At 48.9% G+C, this 13,435-nt stretch overlaps 1 pseudogene; it reads left to right on the forward strand.

Moving 5' to 3' along the window:
• Positions 1–9,467: 9,467 nt before the first annotated feature.
• Positions 9,468–13,435, forward strand: part of LOC119970324 — a 50,984-nt pseudogene continuing 47,016 nt past the window's right edge.

Genomic DNA, 13,435 nt, shown 5'->3' on the forward strand with positions numbered 1-13,435 from the left:
CCATGCTAAATTGCCCCTTAATTTGGAAAAATGAATTGGGTACTCTAAATTTATTTTAAAATATATATATAAAAGGCTTGAGGTCCACACCCTGGGTAGTTAACTAGTGCCCCCTGGTGCACCCCTACAACCTCGTCTATGCTCCTTGAGTACCTTCACTATACCTACTCTTTTTGTCCCTCATGTAACACTAGCTGTCCTTAATTGTCTGACGAACATCTACGCAAACTTTGAGGGTTTCCTACAACTAGACTACATGTAGGATTGTCAATGCTGAGAAACGTATTGGGTTCACTTGTGACCAATAGGCTTTTTCAACCCTACCAGTTTTACATTGTCTCCTGGCCTTCACATGGCCCCCTTCAGAATCAAGAGCCGCTGGCGGTACTATCTTCTCAGGGTTGGTTAACCCAAGAGGCACTATTCCTGAGGTGACAACTTTTAACTCCTCATTGGAGTTTTCGTCGCCACTTTCAGAATCAGAATATGGTACATCACTGACTCTATGAATGGTGTGGGTTTTGAGAGCTTCTGTGGCTGCAGAGCCACTGTAGGGTTCTCCATCCATCTTCCTCTCAACTCTCAAAAGGAATTGTTGGCCAATTACTGCACCTTCCAGGCTATCTACCTCTGCTACCTCAAAGAGGCGGGTTAGACCTTCAGAATGATGTAGGTCAACTAGCCGCTTGTTTCATATTATGACACAGTCTTTACAGTCCTTGTTCTGACTAACTGATGTTGTGCAGTCAGATATCCTTTGCTTCAAAGCAAGCCTGCTCTGGGAACTTATTTCACTTGGGGGAATGGCAATGGGTTGCTGCAAGAGGCGGCAACAAATTATTTTTAGGCAAGTCCAATTCACCTACTTCTACCAGCTGGCTAACTCCTTCACATGCTTAGGAGAAATTGCTTGCCAATTGTCCAAGTTCAATTGGTGACAAGTCTACTCGGGAACAGCTGTCTATCATCGCATCATAGTCAGATCCAAAATCAAAGTCAAGACTATCATCTGACTCTTCTTCCCTACCACCAATCTTACAACTACTATTTACCATTATTTCGTAAACAGGACCAAGGTCGAAGTCAAATCATTATTCTGACTCTTCCTCCTTACCAATACTATTATAACAACTGTTTACCAGAACCTCATAGCCAGAATTGAACCAAAGTCAAGATACCTTATTGTCACCTTTGGCCTGAAAATGCTCAGGGCCTGGTTCACTGCCATGGTCACTTGAAACATACTCAACAGTGTCATGAGAATATCACTTTAAGAAATGTCTATCTGCTCATGTTACTGCAGTGATGTCAGAGTGTGGGTGGAGCTGAGCTCTGCTTTTTAGTTTCACTTGAGGAAAGCTTGGATGTGTCTGTTTTTTTTTTTTTGGTTTTGTTTTTTCAGTGTTGGAAGCCAGACAAAGCAGGTGTACTGTTGATCTCAATGCCATGAAAAGACTACCTCTTGATCATTTGGTGAATTCAGAATTATAAATGTTTTCAGTAGTGAATGCAAACCTGATGTGCTTCTGTTATAAGGTGTTTCTTTTGTCTTCTGGATGTTGTTTGGGAAGTTATTAAGGAGTACTTAATGTTGTATTCTTTGGGGGTTGTGTTTGAATTAATGGTTGCTAAGATGTTCACTGTATGTTTTAAAAGATTTAACCTGAGTTCATAGAATAAACATTGTTTTGCTTTAAAAAATACTTTTCCATTTCTGCTATACCACACCTGTAGAGTGGGCCGTGTACTCCCCATACCACAATCTATTAGAAGTTGTGGGTCAGGTGAACTCCATGATACACTTTGAGGTTCTCTAAACCCTGGCCCATAACAACAGTCATCAGCACATCTTTCTCTAACTCCTCGACTGTCCAATTAATTTTCCGAGCTCCTGCATGCCCTCCCGTCTCCATTTCAGTTCCTAACTGTAGTACCCCCTTCGGATTCTCTGTAACCATGGGTGAAGCTACAACCTTCAATTCCACTAAATCGTTCCGCAAAACTAAGTCTACTCCTTCCACTGGGAAATCCTTAACCACTCACCCACTATTGGACCTAACACTAAATCACACTCCAACTGTACTTTATAAAATGGAACTGGAATACAAATTCCACACAAAGAGAAAATGCTGGAAAATCTCAGCAGGTCTGGCAGCATCTGCAAGGAGAGAAAAGAGCTGACGTTTCGAGTCCAGATGACCCTTTGTCAAAGATCAGACAACTACAACTTCCACCCATTCCATTCACAAATATCTCAGCTTTCATTGACCTCTCCAGAGGGAAATCATTCTCCAGCACAAGCCACTGTGTCTCTTAAAATTGTTATGGGTTTGGCTTCTTCTGTGGAGGACAATGGGGTGACATTTCCCTTAGACACAGAACCAACATATCTCTCATCTACCTCATTCTTCACACCTGCTCCCATAGCAGTGTTCACCTTCGATCTCGTAAGTCCAGTTAACGCTACCATCTGCACCATAGCGTTCTCCACTTTAGTTCCCTTTTCAGAATCCTCCCTATGAACCCCTACAAGTCCCATGGGCCTCCCTTGCAACTTCTAACAGGTTGAATGAACGTGTCTCACTTTATTACAATGGTGATACTGAGGCTTCCAAATCTTACTTCAACCCCCAGTACCTTCCTTTCTGGTCTGAGGTAGCGATCTGGGGGTCTTCTCAGCTATCCATTCTCTACCTTGGCTTCCACTCACCCTCCGACTTCCTATCCTTTTTGAAAATTATGGAGTTGATGGAACCAAGGTTTAAATTTATGGATTAGGTCATAATCGGCAGTCATTGGCAGCACGGTGGCGCAGTGGGTTAGCCCTGTTGACTCACGGTGCCGAGGTCCCAGGTTCGATCCCGGCTCTGGGTCACTGTCGGTGTGGAATTTGCACATTCTCCCCGTGTTTGCGTGGGTTTCACTCCCACAACCCAAAGATGTGCAGGTCAGATGTGGATTTGCCACGCTAAATTGTCCCTTAATTGGAAAAAATGAATTGGGTACTCTAAATTAAGAAAAAATAATAAAATAATTGGCAGTCATAATTGTTGGTTACTTTGCAGATTGTTCCTGCAGTTCTTCAACATGGGTTCTTATTATTGAAGATAAGTAATTCTTAAACTCCTCTAAGAAAATGACCTCTCAGAGCCTCATAGGTAGTCTCAACTCCCAACGCTCATATCCATCTATTAAAATTGTTCTGCTTAACCCTTTTAAATTCTGCATAAGTTTTTCCTGGCAGTTTCTTCAAATACTGAAATCTTTGCCTATGTGCATCAGGAACTAGTCTGTATGAATCTAGAATAGCCTTTTTGACCATGTCATAATCCCTAGACTACTGCTTCAACAAGGCAGCAGAAACATCTGTACTCGCCCCGTCAACCTCCTCTGCAAGGATAATGTCCACTTTTCTTTTGGCCACTCCATTTGGGTTGCTATTTTCTCAAAATCCCTAAAGAATGTTTCTACTTCCTTCTCTTCAAATTTTGGGACAGTCTGTATAAACTTAAACACATCACCACTGAGTTTCATTCTAGGACTAGGTTCCTCTCTATGTTTTGGCAGATTCCCACTCCTTTCCAGTACCTTAAGCTGGATCTCTCTCTATCTTTTTTCTTTCCTTTCGCTCTCTCTCTCTTTATGGTGGCACAGTAGCACAGTGGTTAGCACTGTTGCTTCACAACACCAGGGTCCCAGGTTCAATTCCTGGCTTGAGTCACTGTCTGTGCACAGTCTACACATTCTCCCTGTGTCTGCGTGGGTTTCCTACGGGTGCTCCGGTTTCTTGCCACAAGTCCCGAAAGACGGGCTGTTAGGTAATTTGGACATTCTCCCTCTGTGTACCCGAACAGGCGCTGGAATGTGGCATCTAGAGACTTTTCACAGTAACTTCATTACAATGTTAATGTAAGCCTGCTTGTGACAATAAAGGTTATTATTTCTCTTTCCCTTCTCTTATTTTCTCTATCCTCTCTCTCTTTGTCTTTCTCTTTCTTTTTTCCCATTCTCTTTTCCTCTCTCTTCATTTCAATCTCCATTTAATTCTGCTACACCTCCATTTTTAAAATTCCCTTTCATGCTCTGTTATTGAGTTCTCTCCAGCCCAGTTTCCCCACCAGAAGAATGTTCTGTTGCTACACTATCACGTTGGCTTCCCTGTGCTCCTGGCACCTCCATCAAATTTAAATGTTTAAGCAATTGCATAACTGCCTCCGCCTTCATATCTTTAGCTGGTACCCATATTGTAATTCAGCGGCCAACTTAATGTTTGTCTTTGTGAAGCCCCCAATAGGTGAACCAGAGTTAGTCTTACATCTGAGAAAAACGGTTAGCCTTACATAGCCATATTATATTACTACAGACCCGGTGTCCCTCGTTATATTTTAACACAGAACCCCAAATTGCGTCGTCCAACATTTCCAATCCTGGACGAGGCCCCAATTTATGTTACAACACCCTGGGTGGGTGCACAGTCTATCCAGACCCACAGACCCCAGAGACCCAAATTAACTAATTTATAATAACTAATAATAAACCACATCTTTGGATTGTGCTGACTCTCACTGGGGTACAGCTCCTGAAGGTGGTGACAGCTCACTGGTGCACAGTTACAGATGGTGTTCACCATCGCACTGGTGGACAGTTCCTAAATAAGTTAACACTCAATGGGGGATAGTTTCTGATTTTATGACCCTCAGTGAAGACAGATACTGAAGGGATTTTCTCTCAATGTGGGACAGTTCCTGAATTTTTTGACCATCACTCAATACAGTTCCTGAAGGTGCTGAGCCTCACTTGGATAAAGCTCCTGAAGTGCACACTTTCTGTTGGGTTCACTTCTTAAAGTTGCTGACTCGCACTAGGTTGCAATTCCTGAAGTTGCTGACTCTCACTGGGGTACAGTTAATGAAGGTGCTGAATCTCATTAATGCACAGTTCGCGATGGTGCAGACTCCCATTGGGATTCAGGTTCCTGAAGGTGCTGATTCTCACTGAGGAACTGTTCCTGAAGATGCTGGCCGGGATTCTCCGAGCCTCCACGCCGCAATCGCGCTCGACGCGGGGTGGAGAATGGGTGTCAGACCCACGATCCGGTCCAACGCCACTCATGCGATTCTCCGAGGACCGGAGATTCACCACCAATCATGTGCGCACGGGTCAATGCAGCACCGGTCGGGGGCCATTGAAAGAGGACCCCGCGGCGATTCTCTCCGCCAACGACTGGCCGAGTTCCCGCCGGCGTGGTTCACCTCATGGTTCCATCCAACTCAGTCCATGGCCGCCCTGGTGGTGGGGGTGGGATCCGTCACTGAGATGGATCTCCAGAACATAAGAACATAAGAACATAAAAACTAGGAGCAGGAGTAGGCCATCTGGCCCCATCGAGCCTGCTCCGCCATTCATTAGATCGTGGCTGATCTTTTGTGGACTCAGCTCCACTTTCCGGCCCGAACACCATAACCCTTTATTCTTCAAAAAACTATCTATCTTTACCTTAAAAACATGTAATGAAGGAGCCTCAACTGCTTCACTGGGCAAGGAATTCCATAGATTCACAACCCTTTGGGTGAAGAAGTTCCTCCTAAACTCAGTCCTAAATCTACTTCCCCTTATTTTGAGGCTATGTCCCCTAGTTCTGCTGTCACACCCGCCAGTGGAAACAACCTGCCCGCATCTATCCTATCTATTCCCTTCATAATTTTAAATGTTTCTATAAGATCCCCCCTCATCCTTCTAAATTCCAACGAGTACAGTCCCAGTCTACTCAACCTCTCCTCATAATCCAATCCCTTCAGCTCTGGGATTAACCTAGTGAATCTCCTCTGCACACCCTCCAGCGCCAGTACGTCCTTTCTCAAGTAAGGAGACCAAAACTGAACACAATACTCCAGGTGTGGCCGCACTAAACACCTTATACAATTGCAACATAATCTCCCTAGTCTTAAACCTCCATCCCTCTAGCAATGAAGGACAAAATTCCATTTGCCTTCTTAATCACCTGTTGCACTTGTAAACCAACCTTCTGTGACTCATGCACTAGCACACCCAAGTCTCTCTGAACAGCGGCATGCTTTAATATTTATCGTTTAAATAATAATCCCGTTTGCTGTTATTCCTACCAAAATGGATAACCTCACATTTGTCAACATTGTATTCCATCTGCCAGACCCGAGCCCATTCACATAACCTATCCAAATCCCTCTGCAGACTTCCAGTATCCTCTGCACTTTTCGCTTTACCACTCATCTTAGTGTCATCTGCAAACGTGGACACATTGCCCTTGGTCCCCAACTCCAAATCATCTATGTAAATTGTGAACAATTGTGGGCCCAACACGGATCCCTGAGGGACACCACTAGCTACTGATTGCCAACCAGAGAAACACCCATTTATCCCAACTCTTTGCTTTCTATTAATTAACCAATCCTCTATCCATGCTACTACTTTACCCTTAATGCCATGCACCTTTATCTTATGCAGCAACCTTTTGTGTGGCACCTTGTCAAAGGCTTTCTGGAAATCCAGATATACCACATCCATCGGCTCCCCGTTATCTACTGCACTGGTAATGTCCTCAAAAAATTCCACTAAATTAGTTAGGCATGACCTGCCTTTTACGAACCCATGCTGCGTCTGCCCAATGGGACAATTTCTATCCAGATGCCTCGCTATTTCTTCCTTGATGATAGATTCCAGCATCTTCCCTATTACCGAAGTTAAGCTCACTGGCCTATAATTTCCTGCTTTCTGCCTACCTCCTTTTTTAAACAGTGGCGTCACGTTTGCTAATTTCCAATCCACCGGGACCACCCCAGAGTCTAGTGAATTTCGGTAAATTATCACTAGTCCATCTGCAATTTCCCTAGCCATCTCTTTTAGCACTCTGGGATGCATTCCATCAGGGCCAGGAGACTTGTCTACCTTTAGCCCCATTAGCTTGCCCATCACATCCAGGCTTGCGATCGGGGGCCACCGATCAGCGTGCGTGCATGATCTAGGGAGGCCTTTATTGGCGGGGCTGGTCCACAGTGTGAGTCTGCCATGTTGCGTGGGGCTGCCACCATGTTACGTGGAGCCGCCGCCATAGGCAGCCACCGGGCGCATGCACGGACCTGCGGCCAGAAGTGCAGGGCCCCGTATTGGCAGCCGGAGCTGCGAGGAGCACTCCGGACCCTGCTATCCCTCTGCAAAACAGAGAATCATTCTGGACTTTCTCCAGGAAAGTCCAGGGTGATTCGCGCCCATTTTTTCGCAGGCGTGGGGACGTAGCACCATTATCAGGGAATTCCGCCCGCCGTCTCTCATTGGTATACAGTTCATGATAGTACTGACTCTCACCTGCCCCAGTTCCTGAAGGTGCTGACTCTCACTGGGATAGAGATCCTGAACCTGCTTAATCTCACTGGGATATAGTTCTTGAATGTGCTGACTCTCACTGGGTTGGCTGTGGCATCTACGACTGGACTGGCAGCGTGTATGCCAGATGTACCCCTGCAGGCCAGAAGGGGTGCTGGCTAAGTATCCATTTTTTTTCCAAAGGCCTAGGGATAATAAATAGAGCGGTGGTCACAATCAACATGGATGAGAACGTTCAATCCAGGTATTTCCGTGCCTGCCCTGTGCGTTACGCACTCCGACCCAAGGTCGACTGGGAGTTGGACCAATTGGAGCAGTTGGGCATTATCCGTCCTCGCCATTTCATGGATTGGGCTGCACCAGTGGTCCCAGTAATGAAGCTCGATGAGTTGGTGCAACTATGTAGCAACTATAAGATGACCATCAACCGAGTGTCCTGTCTTGATTATTCCCAGGTCCCTCGGATTGAAGACCTTTACGCCCAGCTCAGAGGGGGCAAGACATTTACGAAGTTGGACATGAGCCATGCATACCTATAGCTGCTGCTCAAACCAGGGTCATGGAAGTGCATAACAATCAACACCCATCACGGTCTGTACAAATACACCGTTTGGCGTTTGGAATATCCTCGGCCTACGCCAGCTTCTAGCGTGTCATGTAGAACATAGTACACGCATTGCGATGAGTGGCCATTTACCTGGATGATATTCTCAGAACCTCATACAGGGAGCACCTGGAGAACCCCACCAAGGTCCTCCAGCAGTTTGCTCAGGCAGGGGTCCGCCTCCTGAGAGAGAAGGGGAGAAGTGCGTTTTCCTAAGATCACGTATTTAGGCTACCGGATAGACTCCAGGGACTTTCATCCGGTGGAGGACAAGGTGCGGGCGATCCACCAGCCCCCATCCTTCGTGACCCCACAGAGCTCCGCTTTTCCCTCGGTCTGGTGAACTATTACAGAAAATTCATTACTCGGATGGCATGTTGCTCAACCTGCCACCAACTATTGAAGAAAGGACAGCGATGGGACGGGGACCCATCGCACCAGAGGGCTTTCCAAGAAGTCCAACGTTGCCTCTCGTCGGACAAATTACTGACCCACTTGGATCCATCCAAGCCTTTGTTCCTTACCTGCGATGCCTTGATGTACGATGTTGGAGCAGTACTGGCACACCGCATGCCCGACGGCTCAGAGCGGCTGATCGCCTTTGCATACCACACACTTACGGTCCCCGAACGGAACTACACACAGCTGGAAAAGGAAAGTTTGGCAGTCGTATTCATGGTGTGAAAATTCCACCAATACATTTATGGACCCACGCTCACGATATACACAGACCACAAGCCCCTGCTGGGGTTTTTTAAAGAAGACTGAGTGATCCCACCAATCACATCTGCCCGGGTCCAGCGATGGGCATTGCTGCTCGCCGCTTACAAATGTACCCTAGAACATTATCCGGGCACAAGGATTCTGCATGCTGGCGTGTTAAACCATCTGCTCCTCCCCACAAAGCTGCTGGAACCTGATGCAGAGGTGATAGCCACCCTCCATTTCTTCGACATCTTGCCGATGATGGTGACCCGCATTAAGGATTGGACCCAGACCTGCCCAAATTTGTCGCGGGTCCAGCACATGGTCCAGTACGGGACCCAGCACAGGGCGCTGCTGGATGAATTGAAGGCCGACATCTCAAAGCTGCCAGAGTTTAGCATCGAGGACGGTGTCCTCTTGTGGCAACAGGTGGTTGTGACCGAGCAGGGTCGCAAGTCTTTATTTGTCGACCTACATAACGGATATCCAGGGGTGGCCAAGTTGAAAATGCTGGCCTGCAGTTATATTTGGTGGCCCAGATTAGACTCTGAGATCGAGAAGGTGGCCCACAGCTGTGGTCCATGTGAGGAACATCAAAAAGCCCCACCGGCAGCGGCCATGCACACTTGGGAGTGGCCCGGGCAGCCATATGCTGCAGATCCACATAGACTTTGCCAGTCCATTCTAGGGGACCACGTTACTCATATTCATGGACGTCCACTCTAAGTGGCTGGAAGTACACTGGGTTCCCACTGCAGCCACACAAACCACCGTGGACAGACTGCGGAGCACCTTCAGCATGTACGAGTTGCCCGAGGTTCTGGTATCTGACAATGGAATGGCATTCACCAGCCAGGAATTTGCAGCATTCATGGCTGTGAATGGCATCCAGCAGGTACACACTGCCCCGGACGATCTGGCCTCAAACGGATTGGACGGACAGGCGGTCCAAACCTTTCAGTGGGCCATGGAAAAGATGCCTGCAAGATCCTGGGAGATGCAGTTTGCGCATTTACTTTTTAGTTACCGCACAATGCCGCATGCTACGACTGGGATCACGTCAATGGAATTACACATGGGGCAACAGCACAGCACTCACCGCAGTCTCCTCCTCCTCCGGCATTGGTGTGTGGGTCCATCAGTGCCAGGACAGCCCGAAGGGATCCCTGGTGTGGTCGCCCGTGCAACAGGACCAGTGTTCTACATGGTTCGGGTCCAAGGAAATGAAGCACACCTCTATCTGGACCACATGCATCGACGGAACCAAGAGCTGCCGGGGCAGCACCCAGCGACCCCACTCTGGATCCAGGTGCTGCCCCCCCTGCCACCTAGAGGCATCCCTGAGGCTGCACCGACATCGGACCCCCTCTCACTGTAACCGCCATCCATCAGAAGTCAGGAAGACGGGGTGACCACCGCGCCTGCTGGTCTGCCCAACAGTGACGACAACAGCGACGCTGGATCAGACATGGACACTGGGCCGCCAGACGACACGTACCGGCACCGATAGCACCAACAGCCTCACCAGCTGAACAGCCCCAAATTCGCTCCTCTTCTCCGGTGCACTACACACCTCCCGAGCTGACTGCACAGCCTCTGGACCCTGACCTCTGCCCAAGCAATAGAGGGATCCACCCCAGGATAACATGGACATTTCTCCTGACTTGGGGGGAGGGGTGTTAGGACCCCCAAAGGGGCTGCACCTTCATTGCATTAGATTCTCCTCCTACACCATGGAATACAAACTCCCCAGTGATTAGGGGACAGAGCTTGCTCGCAATTGGAGGATTCCTCAGGGGGTATAACCCCTGTCTGGGAGCAGGTCGGGAAGAGGTCCCTGAGCAGGAGTGGAAAGTGAGACAGTATTGTATTGAGGAGTAGAATAAACCTGTCTGTCTGGCTACATGTGGAGTTCTTATCTTCGGTCACAACATTAGGGCACAGTTCTGAAGGTGCTGACGTCACTGGGATACAGTACCTGATGGTGCTGACTCTCATGGTGCAGATTCCTATGGTGTTCTTCTCAATTTATAGTTCCTGAATCTGCTCTCTCTCATGAGGGTGCAGTTCCCAAAGGTGCTGACTCTCACTGGGATGCAGTTCCTGAATCTGCTCTCTCTCATGAGGGTGCAGTTCCTAAAGCTGCTGACACTCACCCAATCCAGTTGATGAAGGTGCTGACTCTCAGAGCAGCACATTTCCTGAAGGTGCTGACGTCGATGCTACCACCAAGAAAGCACAACAGCACCTTTACTTCCTCATGAAACTAAGGAAATTCAGCATTTCCACACTGACTCTTAGCAATTTTTATAGATGCACCATAGGAAGCATCCTATTGGGCTGCATCACAGCCTGGTATGGCAACTACTTGGCCCAAGACCGTAAGAAACTTCCGAGAGTTGTGAACACGGCCCAGTCCATCACAATAACCTGCCTCCCATCCATTGACTCCATCTACACCTCCCACTGCCTTGGGAAAGTGGGAAGCAGAATCAAAGGCCCTCTCACCCGGCTTACTCACTCTTCAACTTCTTCCATCGGGCAGGAGAGACAAAAGTCTGAGAACACGCACAAACCCAATTCCCCGGGAGTGTGCACGACAGCTATATCCTGGGGCAGTCGGAGATACCCAGCATCTTCGAGGAACACCTTGCTGTCATTGAGGGGTGCATCAGACTGCTGAAAATGCAGTTCCGATGCCTCAACTGCTCTGGTGCTGCACTGCATTCATTTGCTTTTGGTAGTTTGCCGTCCCCTCCACAACCTGCGACATGTGGCCTTCTCTTAGGAGGAGGACGAGCCCAGGGTGGACCCACGGGAACAGCTGGTGGATGGAGGACAGGCGGCGGCAGCGGCGAGGATCTGGCATGCCCGGTGGGCCAGGGAAACCCTAATCCTTTCCTGCTTCTCATATGAAGTTGCTTCATCCGTCATCGCACACCCTTCCCCACCCAGCACCCCACTCCCCACCCATCATCCTCCCCTCCCGACTGTCCTCTCCCCTATCCCCCCAGCCAGTCCCCTGCCCAACCATATCCCCCTACCCATCCCAACCGCCCTGGTCCACCGATCAGGGTCTGTGTTACATCACTCCGGGCAATGGGCCTGTGTCGGCACAGTCAGCGAGCGGATCAATATACAAGACAGGAGGGTGATGGTAACCCACTGTGAGCTGAATTCTGGTGCTCCTCAACCTAAGCCTGTCTGCTGACAGCATGTCCACACCCATCACCTTCATGTGGTATGACTCAGGGGCCCCAGATCCAGGACCACCATGCCTGGGGGCTGGGACTGAGGGAGTATGAACGAGGGAGGCTGGCCAACAGTGTGGAATAACGTGACAGGGCATCCATGGGCAGGTTATTGCTGAGTAAGTGCCGTCTGATAACACTTTGCTGATGATGGAGAATAGACTAATAGGGCGGTAATTGGCTGGGTTGGATTTGTCCTGTTCTTTTAGCAATTTTCCACATTGCCAGTTCGATGCCAGTGTTGTAGCTGTACTGGAACAGCTTGGCTAGGGGTGCAGCCAGTTCTGAAGCACAAGTCTCCAGAACTATTGCCAGGAGATTGTGCAGTATCCAGTCCTTTCAGCCGTTTCTTGAAGTCATGTGGAGTGAATCGTATTGGCTGAAGACTGACACCTGTGATGCTGGGGACCTCTGGAGGAGACCGAGATGGATCATCCACTCGGCACTTCTGGCTGAAGATTGTTGCGAATGCCTCAGCCTTGTCTTTTGCACATATGTGATGGGCAGAGTAGGAAGTCTTACAACACCAGGTTAAAGTCCAACAGGTTTGTTTCATACACTAGCTTTCGGAGCACTGCTCCTTCCTCAGGTGAAGCCCGTCGCCACTAGGAGTCGGCGGTACAGTGCCCAAGACATGACTTTTACCAAGGCAGAGGTTCAGCAGCTACTAAAAGAGGGGTTCATAGAGGCCAGCAACAGCCCTTGGAGGGCTCAAGTATTGGTAGTCCGCTCCGGGGAAAAGCAATGGTAGTGGATTATAGCCAGACCATAAACCGCTTTACGCAACTCGATGCGTACCCACTTCCCCGCATAGCGAAATGGTGACTCAAATCGCACAGTATCGGGTATTCTCCACGGTCGACCTAAAATCGGCCTATCATCAACTCCCTATCCGCCCAGAGGACCGCCCCTACACGGCTTTCGAAGCAGCCGGTCGGCTGTTTCACTTTCTCAGGGTCCCTTTTGGTGTCACAAACGGAGTCTCCGTTTTCCAGAGGGCGATGGATCAAATGGTGGACTAGTACGGCTTACGGGCTACCTTCCCGTACTTGGACAACGTCACCATCTGCGGCCATGACCAGCAGGACCACGACGCAAACCTAAGGAAGTTCCTCCAGACTGCCCGGGCCCTCAACATCACATATAATAAAGAGAAATGCGTGTTCCCCGCAACCCGGCTATCCATCCTCGGCTACGTCGTGGAAAACGGGGTCCTAGGCCCAGACCCTGACCGCATGCGTTCCCTTAAGGAACTCCCCCTCTCCCGTAGCCTCAAAGCACTCAAACGGTGCTTGGGGCTTTTCTCCTATTACACCCTGTGGGTCCCCAGATATGCGGACAAAGCCCGACCTCTCATTAAGACCACGGTTTTTCCCCTGACGGCTGAGGCCCTGTCGGCTTTCAGCCGTATCAAGGCCGGCATCATCAAGGCCGCCATGCACGCGGTGGACGAAGCCATTCCCTTCCAGGTAGAAAGCGACGCATCAGACGTCGCCCTGGCTGCTAACCTCAACCA

The sequence above is a fragment of the Scyliorhinus canicula genome, chromosome 1, assembly GCF_902713615.1.
Source record: "Scyliorhinus canicula chromosome 1, sScyCan1.1, whole genome shotgun sequence".
In the NCBI taxonomy this organism is placed as follows: Eukaryota; Metazoa; Chordata; class Chondrichthyes; order Carcharhiniformes; family Scyliorhinidae; genus Scyliorhinus; species Scyliorhinus canicula.